Source organism: Suncus etruscus, chromosome 6 (genome assembly GCF_024139225.1).
Source record: "Suncus etruscus isolate mSunEtr1 chromosome 6, mSunEtr1.pri.cur, whole genome shotgun sequence".
NCBI lineage: Eukaryota > Metazoa > Chordata > Mammalia > Eulipotyphla > Soricidae > Suncus > Suncus etruscus.
In genome coordinates this window covers 100,881,821-100,899,056 of record NC_064853.1, presented here as the reverse complement: position 1 = coordinate 100,899,056, position 17,236 = coordinate 100,881,821, and the positions used below count along the sequence as shown (strand labels likewise).

At 41.3% G+C, this 17,236-nt stretch overlaps 1 non-coding gene across 1 annotated transcript; it reads right to left on the bottom strand.

The window, feature by feature from the left end:
• Window positions 1-16,797: 16,797 nt before the first annotated feature.
• On the bottom strand, window positions 16,798-16,961 carry LOC126012365 (U1 spliceosomal RNA). Its single transcript, XR_007496870.1, has one exon. It is a non-coding gene; the product is annotated as a U1 spliceosomal RNA (small nuclear RNA).
• Window positions 16,962-17,236: the final 275 nt, after the last annotated feature.

Sequence of the window (17,236 nt, the reverse complement as noted above, 5' to 3'; positions counted from 1 at the left end):
GAAGATTTCCTGAGTGCAAAGCTAGGAGTAACCTCTGATCACCATTAAGTGTATCCCAAACCGCATCACCCAATAAGGCATGAATAAATGTTCACTTTTCCTCTATTAAGTTGTTCTGCTTTGGTGGGGGTTGTTGGAGTCATACCAGGTAGTGCTCCGGGGACCACATGATGCATGGGTACAAGCTGCTTAATTTTTGTACTACCTCTCCAGCCTTATCTATGCACATTTAAAGACAGTTTTTCAGGGGTCAGAGATACGGCATGGAGGTAAGGCGTTTGCTGTGCATTCAGAAGGACAGTGGTTCGAATCCTGGCATCCCATATGGTCCCCCGAGCCTGCCAGGAGCAATTTCTGAGCATAGAGCTGGGAGAAACCCCTGAGTATTGCTTGTGACCCAAAAACCAAAAAAAAAAAAAAATAAAGACAGTTTTTCTTCTAGCTTGGGTTTTATGGGTCAAAAATCTTGGAGCATAGTCCCAATACTAAAATTATAAAGTCAGAACTGTGAATTGATCTACTCAGAATAATCAACAATGTTTATCAATTGTCTTTGGAGACAATGAAGACAAAGTGAAAGTATTATAGTTATGCTTTCAAAGAACAGAAAAGATTCTGGAAATAAGAGGGACTTTCTGAAGTCTCTTTACAAAATTGTGAAATAGTTGTCTGTCTTCCTTCCCCTAATCTTTCACTCTTCTTCCTTTGCCCCCTTCTTGCTTTTAATTTTCCAGCTATACTCTAGAGATAATGTTCCCTTATCCTCTATTTGAGGTTGCATTTTCCCTGACTGCCTGATACCCCCATTTCATTGCTTTCACCATATAGCAAACATCTGTTATGGTTCCAGTTACATACTTCCCCACAAACTGAAATCCTCAGATGATTAGATTAGAAGGTCCTAAGGCCCTTAGGAGACATAGGATCATTAATCCTTTAATGATAATATTTATTATTAAATCTATTTAATTTATTTACCTCATCATTGATAATCTAAAAAGTAGAGCCCTCCTGAATAGAATTAGTGTTTTATAAAAGAGACCCCAGAGAGTTCTCTCCACTTTCTCTTCCATGTGAGGGTACAACAAGAAATCAGCTGTTCTCAGTCCAGTCAGCTGTTCATCGCTGTGGCTCTGCTGGCACAGCTGTCTCAGTCTTCCAATAACCAGATCAGTAAAAAATAAATGTTTGTTGTTAAATCTCCTATATATGGCAGCCCAAATGAAGACACCATTCCTCCCAAATATTAGCAAATGCTTCATCTATTGTCATTATAGAAAGAAATACATCCAATAAACCTCAATCTATGAAGGAAGAAATATTTATTTAAACATAATCCTTCAATTTTCAGAGCCTGGCCAGAGGAAATACTCTCCACAGGTAGCAGTAAACCAAATGGAATTAAACTAGCCTGAATGCAGACCAATGCGTATATTCTTTCCTGGCCATTCTTCTGTGGGGCCACACTTCTCTTAATTTCTACTTTTTAGCTGTGGTCATATCTTTTCCTGGTTCTATCCAGGAATCTTCAGTTCTGAAGTCCTTGATAGAACTATTTCCCTTTGTATGTCAATTCCTGTTGAGATTTTGGTTGGGCTTTAACTGTGAGTGCTTGAAGTTTATTCCTGGCTCTGCATTCAGGTATCACTCATGGTGGTGCTTAGAGGATCAGTGTGCAGGGATTAAACCTGGGTCAGCTGAATGCAAGACAAGCTCCCTACCTGTAGTACTATCTCTCTAGCCCTCCATTTGGTATTTTTATGACACTTATGAAATCAATACATTTATGTAGACATTTTATCTAAAACCATTTATTTAGTAAGTCAGCCTATTTATTTTATAACTCAGATATTAAAATTGCCTTTGCTATTTTCATCCCTAACTATTGCCAAAACAAAGCATCTTACATTATTGGTCATTCTCCTAGCATGGTACCAGATACTTATTATGGTACCCTCAAAATGTTACTGTTTTTATTCCCCAAGACACTTCCAACACTATTCAAATGCCTATTAAATTTGTCCATTCACTTATGAAACTAACATTTATTGCCAGTTATATGCCAGGCATTCAGAATACAAAAATGAATAATTCAACAGTTTCCAGTCCTCAAAGAGTTCACAGTCTTGTTGGAGTGGCAGTTATGTACACAGCTAATTTATAATTCAGAGTGGTAAAGATTTAGGGATGCTCTCAATGCAAATCTAAAATGTCTTAGCAGATACTTCTGTTATATTATGAGTTAAACAAGCTTGTGTAGGCTTTACTGAGAAAATAACTGCAATTATTCATAGCATTGTTTCTAAAAGAAAATGTGTTTTGCATTCCAAACAGTTCATTTAAAATTGAATTTTTGGAACACAGCCCAATGTCCCTGAGGTCTATTTCTTCATTATCTATTTTCCCTGTCTGTAGATAATTTCTATCTCTTTACTGCTCCCACCTGTTCCACATAGCCTCTGGTACTACCTGAGGGTTGTGTAGTCTTAGAGTCAACGAATTTCCTCTCCATTGCTCAGCACTACACAACTGAGTCCTCTGTTGAGGAATGTAAGACTCAAATCCCAGTTCTAAATCTGACACTTTCACATTGCTGTTAGTGAAGATAGTAGAGAAAAATCTGTCAAGTGGGTAATGACTATTTGGAATTGCGGGGGGGGGGGGGGACGCTTAGGAATGAATACAAAAAGGCAGCATCTCTTTATCAGGAGTGACCAGAACACAGATCTAGGACTAACCCTGAGCACTGACAGATGTGATCCAAATCCCCACCCCACCCCCAACCCCAAAGGAGCCTTAAAGACCTCTAAATACACTCTGGGCAATAAAGTGTTACAAATGGAATAGGGGAAATGGCTCAGAAGGTTAAAGAGCTTGTTTTGCATGTAGGACACTAAATGGCCCCAGCATCACAGAGAATGTGCCCCCAAATACTACATCACTTTGAGTAGGCCCCAGCAAGGCCAGTATGGTCACAAAGTGTTTTAATAAAACTTATGGGGAGGGGGCTGGAGCAATAGCACAGGTGTTTGCCTTGCATGCAGCCAATCCAGGATGGACCTTGGTTGGATCCCTGGTGTTTCATATGGGCCCCCAAGCCAGGAGTGATTTCTGAGCACATAGCCAGGAGTAACCACTGAGCATCACCAGGTGTGACCCAAAAAACCAAAAACCAAAACAAAAAAAACAAAAACCTTATTTTTGTTTGTTTCTGGGCCACACTAGGTTGCAGTGCTCAGGGGTTACTCCTGGCTCTGCACTCAGGAATTATACCAGGCAGGCTCAGGGCACAATATGGGATGCTTGGGAGAGAACCCTGATCCACCGCATACAAGGCAAGCACCCTATGCTCTGTAATATTTCTCCAGCCCCTAATAAAACATTTTAAAATGTAGTAACAACAGAATCTTAAAAATGTTATCTATGGTTTGGAGGCAGAGGGACAAGATTAGAAGCTGAAAGACCAGTTAAGATGCTACTGCACTATTTCATCTAAAAATTTAACAAGTAGGGCCTAAGAGATAACATGGAGGTGGGACGTTTGCCTTTCGTGCAAAAGGACGGTGGTTGGAATCCCGGCATCCAATATGGTCCCCCAAGCCTGTCGGGAGCAATTTCTGAACGTGGAGCCAAGAGTAACCCCTGAGCGCTGCCAGGTGTGACCCAAAAACAAAAAATAATAAATAAATAAATAAATAAATAAATAAATAAATAAATAAATAAATAAATAAATAACAAGTCACAGTTTAAGGTCAGACCTTGCACCTTGCATCTAAGCAAAAATGAAGTTAAGACACTTACTTGCGGGGCCGGGCGGTGGCGCTAAAGGTAAGGTGCCTGCCTTGCCTGCGCTATCCTTGGACGGACCGCGGTTCAATCCCCCGGTGTCCCATATGGTCCCCCAAGCCAGGAGCAACTTCTGAGCACATAGCCAGGAGTAACCCCTGAACATTACCGGGTGTGGCCCAAAAATAAAAAATAAAAAAAAGACACTTACTTGCACGGGGGCCGGGTGGTGGCGCTGGAGGTAAGGTGCCTGCCTTGCCTGCGCTAGCCTAGGACGGACCACGGTTCGACCCCCCGGCGCCCCATATGGTCCCCCAAGAAGCCAGGAGCAACTTCTGAGCGCATAGCCAGGAGTAACCCCTGAGCGTCACAGGGTGTGGCCCAAAAACCAAAAAAAAAAAAAAAAAAAGACACTTACTTGCCTTGCTTATGTCCAACCTGGATTTGATCTTAAGCATCCCATATGGTCTCCCAAGCCTTCCAGGGGTGATTTCTGAGAGCAGAGCCAGGAATAAGCCCTGAGCACCACTGGGTGGGGTCCAAAAACAACAACAACAAAAAAAAAGTGCTCATGAGATGGTATTTATTTCACATTTAAAATGTTTCTGTTGCTGGGGCCAGAGAGATACCATGGAGGTATGGCATTTGCCTGCATGCAGGACAGTAGTTGGAGTCCTGGCATCCCATATGGTCCCCAAGCCTGCCAGGAGCGATTTCTGAGTGTGGAGCCAAGAGTAACCCCTGAGCACTGCTGGGTATGATCCAAAAAAAAAAAAAAAATAAGTTTCTGGTTTCTGTTGTTAGGGTTACATGTTTAGAGCCCTAGACTGGTTTTACTTTTTGTGTACCTTATAGCACTGTGGAACTGTGGAGCTAAGCACCGCCAGGAGTGATCCCTGAATAGAGAAAGTAAGGCCTGAGCACCACTAGGTATGACCTGAAAGCACAAGCTAAACAATATAAAATGAGGAGCCAGAGCAATAATACAGTGGGTAGGCTGTTTGCCTTGTATGCCACTGACCTGGATTTGATCCCCAGCACTCATGTGATCTTCTGAGCTGCCAGGAGGGATCCCTGAATGCAGAGCCAGGAATAAGACCTGATCACCACTGGGTGGGGCCCAAGAAAATATGAAAGAACCATAAAGAGTCCAAAGCTTTTTTTCCTGTAACAACACCCAGATTAACTTTTCTGTATGCAGAAGTCCGAGCCAGGATAGTTTGGAAGAAGTCCTATTATAAAACCAACTTTGTAAATGCATAAGAGGTTCATTCTCCACCCTGGAGATTGACCTTCATCACAACCAGATTTTTTTCCACTCTGGGGAAGCCATTGTTCTCTCTCTCTCTCTCTCTCTCTCTCTCTCTCTCTCTCTCTCTCTCTCTCTCTCTCTCTCTCTCTCTCTCTCTCTCTCTCTTTCTTTCTCTCTCTCCCTCTTTTCTCACTCCCCCTCCCTCTCTCTCCTTTCTCTTTCTCTCCCTCTCTTTCTCTCTTTCTGTCTCTCCCCCTCCCACTTCCTTACCTCATCATATTTCCCTAAGCAAATTTCTTTAAATAAAATTAATTTATTTCTAAAAAGAAAGGAATAAGGGTAGAAAAGGAAGGGTAGAAGAAGAAAGTAGATGGGCCTAAATGCAGGGAGGTGAGAAAAGAGCCATGACAGGAAGACCCATTCTTCTGGTGCCACATTCTGCTGTAAAATCACAAACATTTTAAATATTCTAAATTTAAACCTAGCCTATTATGTTGCTTTGAAAATATATGTGAAAGTAAGGGATAAATACATAATATTCACAACTTTGCTCATTTGATTTATAATTCATAAATATTTAGACATGTGATATGTAGGCCACCATTTGTACTCTTGCCCTAGGCCCTGAAAATGACTGAGACAATTATAGGCCCATATGGGAAGAGCTGCCGTTCTCACACTGATAGCTGTTGTCACTGCTACTCTGGCTAACAGTAATTGGCAAATTGAAGTTCTAAATGGCAAGCATCCAAATGCAGTGTCTCTTGGGGTTTTGGTGTTCACTTCACTGTACAGTGTCCTGAGATGTAATATTTTATGGCTTGAGCTCTCTAGTCCTCTTCAGTTCATACTCTTAGAACTCTACCCCATAGCTTAGTCAACAATGGTGTTTCTCTGGGTAATTTATGGGAAGTGAGAAAGAGGCAGCAGCCTAGAGAAGGAAATCTATTGCTTTCACTCTGTTACTCAGGGAAGCCTGGGAGATTTTAGGACCTGGAAAAGTTTTCTATGAGTTCTTTCACAGTATAGACCTCATGTCCCCCAAGCCCCACTAAACAGCTGTCAAAATGCATCTGAAGACCACTACTTGTTCTTCATGGTGTTGGGAGACGATTGCTGCTACTGGGTTTCTCAGACTATTATGGACTCAGGCTAGAACAAGAAATTGCTCTTTGAATAAAAGAAAAAAATCAGTCCTAGACCTAACTAGTCCTACACCTTCAGATCCATCATTTTGCCCTCACAGAAAAGGGTTTTAGGAGTAGATGAACAGTGAAATAAAAACAGCTTTTATTAGATATTTTGAGGAAGAGGAGGGAGAGAAAGTAACATGTTCAAAGGAGAACGTGAGCTTTTCCAGAGGTGAAGAGAGCTGAAAGTACACATTTCAAGAAGGGAAACATGGATGGCATGCATGCAGGAAATACATGCCCAGCAGCATGGGCAGCATCACCTGGCAAGACATGTACAGTCTTCCTTAGTCCATGTTAGTTTATATACTTCTCCCAAACTTCCCCCAAGCCTTTCTATCTAGATAAGACTCTGTTGCCATGGCATTGTGAAAAAGTGTCTGAAACTTTTAATGGTTCTCTTCAATGTCCTTATCACAGCCCTTTGTGCCTACTGGAGCTTCTCTCAGAAGTGGTCAAGGCTTGTTTGGGTCTGAGCTGGCATCAGTTAAAAATCTTATCAGTGGGGCTGGAGTGGTGGCACAAGAGGTAGGGCATCTGCCTTGATTGTGCTAACCTAGGACGGATCGCAGTTTGATCCCCTGGCGTCCCATATGGTCCCCCAAGCCAGGAGCGATTTCTGAGTGCATAACCAGGAGTAACCCCGAAGCGCCACTGGGTGTGGCCCAAAAACCAAAGGAAAAAAAAATTCTTATCAGGCCTTAGTTCCTGTATTCACAAAGTGGTCCCAGGCAATAATGCTGTCAGGTTAGGATTTCTTCAAATCCTGTTTCAATTTTATTACATCCCAATAATTCATTGAGATGTAATAATTTATTATATATGTCACATATTACATAACTTACTATGTAACAATAATTTATTCTCCCTCCTCCCCACATCCTCAACTACCTGCCTGCGTGATTTAGCTTCTTACTGCTCAATCCTCTTACCAGGTGAGGCTCCCTAAAGTGAGAAATTACCAAAAATGACTCAATCCCAGCTACTTTCCTCAGGTAGTATCTAACCAGAAGCATCTTTCCACTGAAAAATGGTGGAGAACAGAAAACTCCATAGTCCATTCTCTTTCCTTGATTGACATCTTTCCTTTCCTTTGATCAGTTGAAATACCATCCCTATGAATATGCTCACTCGGAAAATCAGGTTTTTTTTTCCGTATCCTTCTCTATCTTCACCTCACGATGTACTAGTAATGGCATAACCATGCTGGAAGGTGTTAAAAAACCTTCATGAAGGCCAGGAAAATAGGATAAGAGGTTAGATTTGAATCCTCAGCTTCACATATGGTCCCTGGAACACCACCAGGAGAACCAGAAGTAAGCCCTGAGTACTGCTGAGTATGACCCCTAAACAAAACAGTAAAAACATTTTTTACCATTACCTACAAGATTAGACTCTGACTCGCCATCTCTGGAACCTCACCCCCACTTCTTTTTTTATATCAACTAAGAAGAGGGAGATGATTAAGTGGTGATTAGCAGGTTCATCTTTGTTGTCTCTTGTTCTGAGAAAGATGGCTACAAAAATTAGGTTCCTCAGTTTCCTTGTCTCCTACTCTGGATCCTATCCCCTAAGTCTGGAAAGGAAAAGAGAAAGGCAAAATACTAACCAATATATCAACCTCCTTTACCAAGTCTTTCTCCTTTTATTCCTTGACCCTGAAAAATGTTATCATTCATCATCTTTTCTTCTAAAACTTTCTTCCTCCATTGTTATGTGAATCATTGAATCATTGCTATCTATTTTCTGTGTGTTCTCTCTTTTTTTTTTTTTTTTTTTTTTTTTGGTTTTTAGGTCACACCTGGCATTGCTCAGAGGTTACTCCTGGCTCTACACTCAGAAATCACTCCTGGCAGGCTCAGGAAACCCTATGGGATGCCGGGATTTGAACCACCGACCTTCTGGGTGCAAGGCAAATCCCCTACCTCCATGCTATCTTTCCAGCCCCGTGTGTTCTCTTTTTCATCTGTAATTTAGTTCCAACCATTTCAATTTTATATTAAATATATTCCTAAATTGGGACCAGAGGGATAGTATATAAAGTAAGACACTGTTTTGCATTTGGCTGATCCAAGTTCAATTCCTAGCATCAGAAATGGTATGTTGCCCAAAATAAAATGATTTCTTTTATATTCAAAATGGTTATTGTGGAGGCAAGAGAGCTATCACAGAGGGTAAGATGCTTTCCTTGCCCACATTCGACCTTGATTTGATATCCAGCACTATATATGGTCCCCCAACCCTGCCAGAATTTGTCCCTGAACACAAAATCAGAAGAAATCTCTTGAGTTCTAGAAGGTGTAAATCAAACACCAAAATAATAAACAAATAAATTAGTTATTATCTCACATATCAGATTGTAATTTTTTAAATACATTTATTTTTTGCTTTTGTTTTGGCACACCCAGTGATGCTCAGAGGTTACTTCCAATGTCACACTCCAGAATTACTCCTGGTGGTGCTCAGGGGATATGTGATGCTAGGGATCAAACCCAGATTGGTCATGTGCAAGACAGGGTACCCCTGTACTATCTCTCTGGACCCTGTTTTATTTTTTGAATGATAAGAGTTATTAGATGAATGGATCTAGACCTCAGTTCTTAGCCTTTTTTCATTTAGATTTTTACTCTAGCAACCTATTAATTCCCATTGACTAAACTTTCCATTATACATTTTTTGTTTTGTTTTGCAGCCACACCTGGCTGTATTCAGGGATGTGGCCTCCAAACAAAACTGGCTTGAACAGATGAATGGCTAAAGAAACTGTGGTACATAAACACAATAGAATATTATGTAGCTGTCAAGAGAGATAAAGTTATGAACTTTTTCTATACATGGATGCACATGGAAATTATTATGCTGAGTGAAATAAGTTAGAGGGAGAGAGAAACAGAATAATCTCACTCATCTATGTGTTTTAAGAAGAATAAAAGACATTATTGTAATAATGCCCAAAGACAATAGAGATGAAGGCCAGAAGGACCAACTCAGGATATGAAGCTCACCATAAAAATTGGTGAGTACAATTAGAGAAATAACTACATTAACAATTACCACGACAGTGTTAATGAGTGAGAGTAGAATGCCTGTTTGGAATATAGGCAAAGGGTGGGGGAGGATGGAAATGGGGGCATTGGTGGTGGGAATGTTGCACTGATGAAGGGGGGTGTTCTTTTTTGTTTGTTTGTTTTTGGGCCACACTCGTTGACATTCAAGGGTTACTCCTGGCTATGCGCTCAGAAATCGCTCCTGGCTTGGGGGACCATATGGGATGCCAGGGGATCAAACTAGGCTAGCGCTTGCAAGGCAAACACCTTACCTCTAGCGCCACCGCTCCAGCCCCAAGGGTGTTCTTTTTATTTTATTTTATTTTATTTTATTTTATTAGTTTTTGGGTCACACCTGGCAGCGTTCAGGGGTTCCTCCTGGCTCTATGCTCAGAAATCATTCCTAGCAAACTCGGGGGACTATATGAAATGCCAGGATTTGAACCACTGTTCTCCTGCATGCAAGGCAAACACCTTGCCTCCTTTCTATCTCTCCGGCCCCAAAGATATTATTATTAAAAAAAAAAAAACTGGTTTGGTACTTAATACAAGGCCACACCTGTACCTTGCATGCAGTCAACCTTGTTCAATTTCTGGTATCAATCCTGGGTTTTTGAAGCATCACCAAAAATAACCCTTGAGCACAGAACACGAAGTAGCCTTGGCACACCAATAGGTGTGACGACAAATAAGGCAATAGCAAATTGCAATGGGAATCTGAATTAGAGGCATTATATAGCCAAAAGGAGAAGCGTTGCTTTGCAGGTGTTTTTACACCTCCTTATTCACAGAATACAATGTTTCTTTCCCTTGTGCCTGAAGAGCACAGAGAGTATTTTTCAAAAAGAGAAAAGTTTGCAGTCAGCCAATACATTTTTGTTCAAAATATTATTTTGTAGCCTCCAGCACAAATCGGCTTATTACTTTTACTTGAATCCACTTATAAGAGGTACTTAATTCCATTTATATGAGCTACTTAGAATAGTTAAGCACATAAAAACAAAAAGTATGATGATGTTGCTGAAGGCTTGGGTAAGAAAGAGAAAAAAAGATTAATATTAAAGAGGTAGTTTCAGTTTAACAAGATGAAAAGAGTTATAGTGGTGGGCTGCATATCCATGTGAATGAATCCCTCTAAACTAATTGAATCCCACAGCACTGGCGTGGTAGGGTGTTTGTTTGCCTTGCATGCCTTATATGATCTGAGTTCAATCCCAGCACCACATACGGTCTCCTGAGACCATCCTGGAGTGATTCCTGAGTATAAAGTTGGGAGCACACCCTGATCATCACTGGAAGTGGCTCCTGCCTCCCCCACAAAAAAACACACAGAAATAATAAATTAAATTCCACCAAACACTTAAAACTTGTGAATTGCTAAATGTGATGTATATTTATCACAATAAAAATGTAAAATGTAGGGGGCTGGAGTAATAGCCTAGCAGTAAGACGTTTACCTTGCATGTGGCCAACCCAGGATCTTCATCAACTTTCTTGGTCTAATTGTCACCGAACTGAAACTCACACCAAGTTCCTGTACCATTCCACCACAAAATAGCTCTGTTAACTCCCCTTTTCCCCTAGGATCACCATAATTCTTATTGCATATAGGAATTAGTTTTGTTACTTGTTTATCAGTTTTGCCAATTTGTTTGTTTTAGTTATAGTCCACATCCAGTAAAGCCATCTGACAATTACCTTTCACTCTCTTCCTTATTTAATCACAATCACTTCAAGTTCCATGTATTTTATACCAAAGGCAGTTTTATTTTAATGGCAGAATAAATCCAAAAGAGACAGCATCCTTATCTAGTCGTCAGTTGATAAGCATATAGATTCCATGTTTTGACTGTTGTAAATATTATTACTATGAAAATAAGGCTGCAAATGTCCTTTTAACTTAGTGTTTTTACGTACTTTGGCTGAATGCTGAGAAAGATATTGCTGAATCATATGATTTTTTTTATTTTGGAGTTTACTTGGGAGCCTCCAAGGTATTTGGGGGCTACTCCTGGCTTTCTGCTCAGAGGACACTACAATTGAACATTGTAGCATCCAATGGATCATGCACTGCCAGAGATCAACCTCAGACTTCCTGCTTACAAAGGCATGCACTCATTAAGCTTTCTCTTAGCACCTCTATTTACAAACAAAAATCCCTATACTTGTGGCCAGAGACATAGTGCAGCGGTAGGGCATTTGCCTTGCACGCGCTGCTGACCTAGGACAGATCATGGTTCAATTCCCTGGGGTCCCATATGGACTCCCAATCTAGGAGCCATTTCTGAGCTCATAGCCAGGAGTAACCCCTGAGCATCACCAAGTGTGTTCCCCCCCCCAAAAAAAAACTATACTATTTATCATAGAGTTTTCACTCATCAGTAGTGTTCCAGAGTTTCTTCTTTGCCACATTCCTACCAACCTTCTGATCAGTCTTTTTTTATGTAGGCCAATCTTGTAGGTATGAATTTTGTTGCTGTTGTTGTTGTTTTTGGTTTTTTGGGCCATAACCGGCGATGCTCAGGGGTTACTCCTGGCTGTCTGCTCAGAAATAGCTCCTGGCAGGCACTGGGGACCATATGGGACACCGGGATTCGAACCAACCACCTTTGGTCCTGGATTGGCTGCTTGCAAGGCAAACGCCACTGTGCTATCTCCGGGCCCTTCTGTTTTTTGTTTTTTTTTTTAAGATCTCATACGTGTGGGGACCTGAGAGATAGCATGCAGGCAAAATTGTGGCCTCTATCAAATAATTTGGCTCAGAAATTCCAGCACCAAAGATTACTAAGAAAACCCCTTTCCTGGATATATATAACCCTAAAAGCAAAGACAATGTTTTCTCTTTTTCAAATATGTCCTTGCAGCTGAAGTTCCTGGTAAACAAGGGCAGACCCTAGGCTATTTGTTCTGCTCAGAAAATAGGAAAACACATTTTAGGAGGTTTGGTTTCTTCCTTTGCTTGACCCCAAAAACAATGGAGCCCAGCTCAGGAAGATCAAATTTCTAGATCAGGGGTCTTCAAACTACGGCCCACAGAGGAGTCTGATCCGGCCCGCCAGCAATGAGCGCTGTTTGGTTGCCAAGATACCTGCCAGCATATACAATCAGTGTCACGGTCACTCAGTGTCATTCTCAGGGATGACATCAACCACCTCCGCACAGGGCATGTTGTGTGCTGGGAGGGTGGGCATGAGGGCGGTGTTGAGAGGGACACTGATGCGCCCTTGCGCCTGGCGCTTGGCACACGCATTGCTGATGACGTCACTGGAGGGAGCCGGATGCCGAGTGGTGAGGAGTACCATATGTGGGTGACTATATGATGTAAAAAGGTGCCTGCTCCACCCCCAGGCAACATGGTGTCTGTGTGCTGTGCCTGCCTGTCAGTGAGGTTTTCCTCCACTCCCCCCACTGCCAAAGGTCAATCAAAAGTGCCATAGGAATAAATTTTTGCCAGATGGGGATTCTGCCCTATTGGGCTGTGGGTGACTCATATGAAAATTCTCCTTTGGGGGTGGTGAGGCGGTCAGTGCTGAAATCAAAGTTAGGGGGTGGGCGGTGGTTGGGAAGTTAGGGGTTTGGTGCTGAATTGCCCATGTGGAAAATTAGGGGTTCGATGCTGAAGCATTTGAAAGGTGTTACATTGAAAATTTTATATGCATTTTGCAATTCCTTTTAAGTGTTTACATGCTGATTCTGAACATATCAATTTGGGCATTATATAGGGAGATATAACTGAACTATCAGGGACTGAGCTGGTCTACTTAGAAAAGCCTGCAAGGGGTAAGTGTTCACATCAGGGACTAATGGGGGTTCATACACAGTGTGTATATATACACATTTGTATTTCACTAATATCAGTTTGGAATCCCTAGGAAACAATGATTCAAGAAAAAGAAAAATTGATGGTGAGTGTAGGATATTCAAAGAACAGTGGACTTACGATTACTTTTTTATGCCGTACAAAGAAAAAGCTGTGTGTCTGATATGCCAGAATATAGTTGCTGTGTTCAAGGAATACAATTTGCGACGCCTCTATCAAACTCAACAAAAGGATAAATATGATTGTTTGGTTGGAGAAGTGAGAAAAGATAAAATATTACAACTGAAACATACACTGATGACTCAGCAAAATACTTTTGTGAAGCAGAAGCAGTTAAATACTTCCTCACTGCGGGCAAGTTTTCAAGTTGCCAAGCTAATAGTGCTCTATGACAAATCATTTGTGGAGGGAGAATTTGTTAAAGAATGCCTTATTTCTGTTGCCAAAGAGATGTGTCCAGAGAAGGCCGATTTATTTAGTACAGTGAGCCTTTCAGGAGCTACAATGACACGAAGGATTGAAGAAATGGGAGACAATTTGCTGCACCATTTGCAAAACTCTGCAAAGAAACTTTGCTATTTTTCCTTGGCACTCGACGAAAGCAATGATGTTCATGATTCTGCCCAACTTCTCATTTATATGCGTGGAACAAATGAGTATTTTAAAGTCATAGAAGAGCTTGCTGCACTGCAAAGTATCAAAGGTACAACCACAGGAGTGGATATATTTGAAAAGGTTTGCCAAACTGTGAATGGTTTGGAGCTGGACTGGGTTAAATTAGTCAGTGTAACAACTGATGGTGCTCCTAGCATGGTGGGGTCTAAGAGAGGAGTGATTTCTCACATTACACAAGAGATGGGCAAACATAACCATCCTCATCCAATTGCCATACACTGCCTCATCCACCAACAAGCGCTGTGTTGTAAATCACTGAAGTGGGACTCTGTTATGAAAATTGTGGTATCTTGTGTTAATTACATTAGAACTCATGCACTGAACCACAGACAATTTCATGAATTTCTATCTGAGATAAATGTTGCCCATGAAGATGTTCTGTACCACACAGAAGTCCGTTGGCTGAGTAGAGGGAGAGTTTTGAAACGTTTCTATGACTTACTTCCGCAGATTACAGCTTTTCTACTTTCAAAAAACCAAGAAGTACCAGAGCTCAATGATGCAGAATGGAAATGGCACCTTGCCTTTCTGACAGATATAACAGAGCTACTCAACAGTTTCAATCTGCAACTTCAAGGCAAGGGGAAGCTCATCTGTGATATGGCATCGCATGTGAAAGCATTTGAAGTAAAATTAGGCCTTCTCATCAAACAAGTACAGGAGGAAAACTTCAGTCATCTCCCAACAACTCAAAACCTGTCAGCGGACAAACCATTGGTTGCATTCCCAAAGGAAACATGTCTGGCTTCACTAGAATTGTTGCAAAAGGGGTTTCAATTTAGATTCAAAGAGCTTCATCTCCATGAACAGGACATACAGCTTTTTCGTAACCCATTTTCTGTTGAGATTGAAAATGTCCTTACAATTTAGCAAATGGAACTGGCTGAACTGCAGAATTGTGACTCTCTGAAAGATGCATTTAAGTCAAGTAACCTTTTGAATTTCTATGCATCTCTCCCCTCTGAGACATATCCAAATATCAGGAACCATGCACTCAAAATGGTAACCATCTTTGGTAGCACTTATGCCTGTGAATAGACTTTTTCAAGAAAGAAACATCTGCAATCTCCAACCAGATCAAGATTAACTGATGCCCACTTGCATCACTTGTTACGGCTGGCAGTGACATATATAGAACCGGACATTGACCATCTCATTAGCCAAAAGCAGGCCCACAGTTCCCATTGAAATACTGGTGCGTGATCTGTTTATTTATAAATGGTTTTCATTTTATTTATGTAAGATATGTGTAGTGTGAGTAGGAATTAGTAGCTCATATAGTCCGGCCCTCCAGCTCTCTAAGGGACCTTAATCCAGTCCCCACTTTAAAAAGTTTGAAGACCCCTGTTCTAGATATTTCTTACCTCCTCCTAACCCTTGTTTTGCATTTGAGGTTGGTTGTTATAAGCTTCCCTGAGTGTTACCTTTTCTTTTACAATTAACCTTGCCTTGTTATTGTAAACATCCTTCTCTGCACCTGGGACTGGCTTACCCCTATAAAAACCCGTTTGGAAAATAAACTTGTCGCACTCCTGCCAGAAAACTTGTAGATCCCACATACTCTGTGTGGTTTCATTTATTTCATATTTCATATTTTTCCATATGCTGGCATGGGCAACCTACTCTCCCTGAAGTGAATTCATTGAAATCCCACTAGTGCTGTAAGACAGAAGCCACTTGCAGCAGATGATAAGGATTGAATCCAGATGGGCCAAATGTAAGGAAAGAGCCTTACTCAATATTTCTCCTTTAATTGTGGTTCTAAATTATGGTCCTTAGAAACATCAGCATTACTGAAGCACTTGTAAATGCAAATTCTTTCATGCATTGCCGCATTTATTGAATAGGAAACTCAGGAAGTGATCTCAGACTCTGTATTTTAACAGAGCATAAAATCCTCTCTTTAGGGGTGGAGCAATAGCAGAGCAGTAGGGTGTTTGCGTTGCACACAACTGACCCAGGACAGATCTGGGTTACATCCCTGGCATTCCATATGGTCCTCAGAGCCAGGAGCAATTTTTGAGCACATAGCCAGGAATAATCCCTGAGCGTCACAGGGTGTGGCCCAGAAAAAAACAAACAAAAAAATCCTCTAATTATGATATACATAGAAATATGAGTCCCTATTCCACAGTATGATTTTTAATTGTATTGTAATAGTTGAAGACATATCAATAGCAATGCTTCAGTTAAATGTCCTGATATTGATAGACATGGAAACGTTAAATTTTACTATTTAAATAGCACTCTAGTATTATTGGTGCACTTAAAATTTGATGTCTCTGGGGTAGGAGAGATGGCACAGCGGTAGGGCATTTGCCTTGCATGTAGAAGGACAGTGGTTCGAATCCCAGCATCCCATATGGTCCCGTGAGCCTGCCAGGGTAATTCCTGAGCATAGAGCCAGGAGGAACCCCTGAGCGCTGCCGGGTGTGACCCAAAAACAAAAACAAAACAAAAAAAATTGATGTCTCTATGGGAGAAAAGTAAACTTTTATTTAATTTAGGTAATTATATTTAGTGTTTTAACATAGATCTTTGCCTCTTGACCTTTTTTTTTTTGGTTTTTGGTTTTTGAGCCACACCCGGCGGTTCTCAGAGGTTACTCCTGGCTGTCTGCTCAGAAATAGCTCCTGGCAGCAAGCACGGGGGACCATATGGGACACCGGAATTCGAACCAACCTTGGTCCTGAATCCACAGCTGTGCTATCTCTCCGGACCCGCCTCTTGACCTTCTTGACCTCAAGCTCTTTTTAGAAAAGGTGAAAGACTTATGCAATTTATTTATTTATTTATTTATTTATTTATTTATTTATTTATTTATTTATTTATTTATTTATTTTTGGTTTTTGGGTCACACCTGGCAGCGCTCAGGGGTTCCTCCTGACTCTATGCTCAGAAATTGCTCCTGGCAGGCTCGGACCATATGGGATGCCAGGATTCGAACCTCCGTCCTTCTGCATGCAAGGCAAACGCCTTACCTCCATGCTATCTCTCCGGCCCCAGACTTATGCAATTTTTTTTTTTCAGGGGAGAACGCGAATGCAGTCCCCCACTACCACAAATTATGCAGTCGAGTTTCCCACATTTGGGGAAATCACAGGAGTCAGCACATTCGGAGTGCAATGGATAAGCCTCACCCTGGGAAAACTACCTTCGTGATCATGGTATCTCCCCTGCCAGGTAAGTATGAGACTTATGCAATTAAAAAAAAAAAAGCACCTTTTTTTTGTTTTTTGTTTTTTTTTTGGGGGGGAGGGTCACATCCGGCAGCGCTCAGGTGTTACTCCTGGCTCTATGCTCAGAAATCACTCCTGGCAGGCTCGGGAGACCATATGGAATGCCGGGATTCGAACCACCGTCCTTCCGCGTCTAAGGCAAATGCCTAGCCACTGTGCTATCTCTCCGGCCCCTAAAAAACTTAAAGAAAATGCATCACATAGTTGAATTAACTGATCATAATACA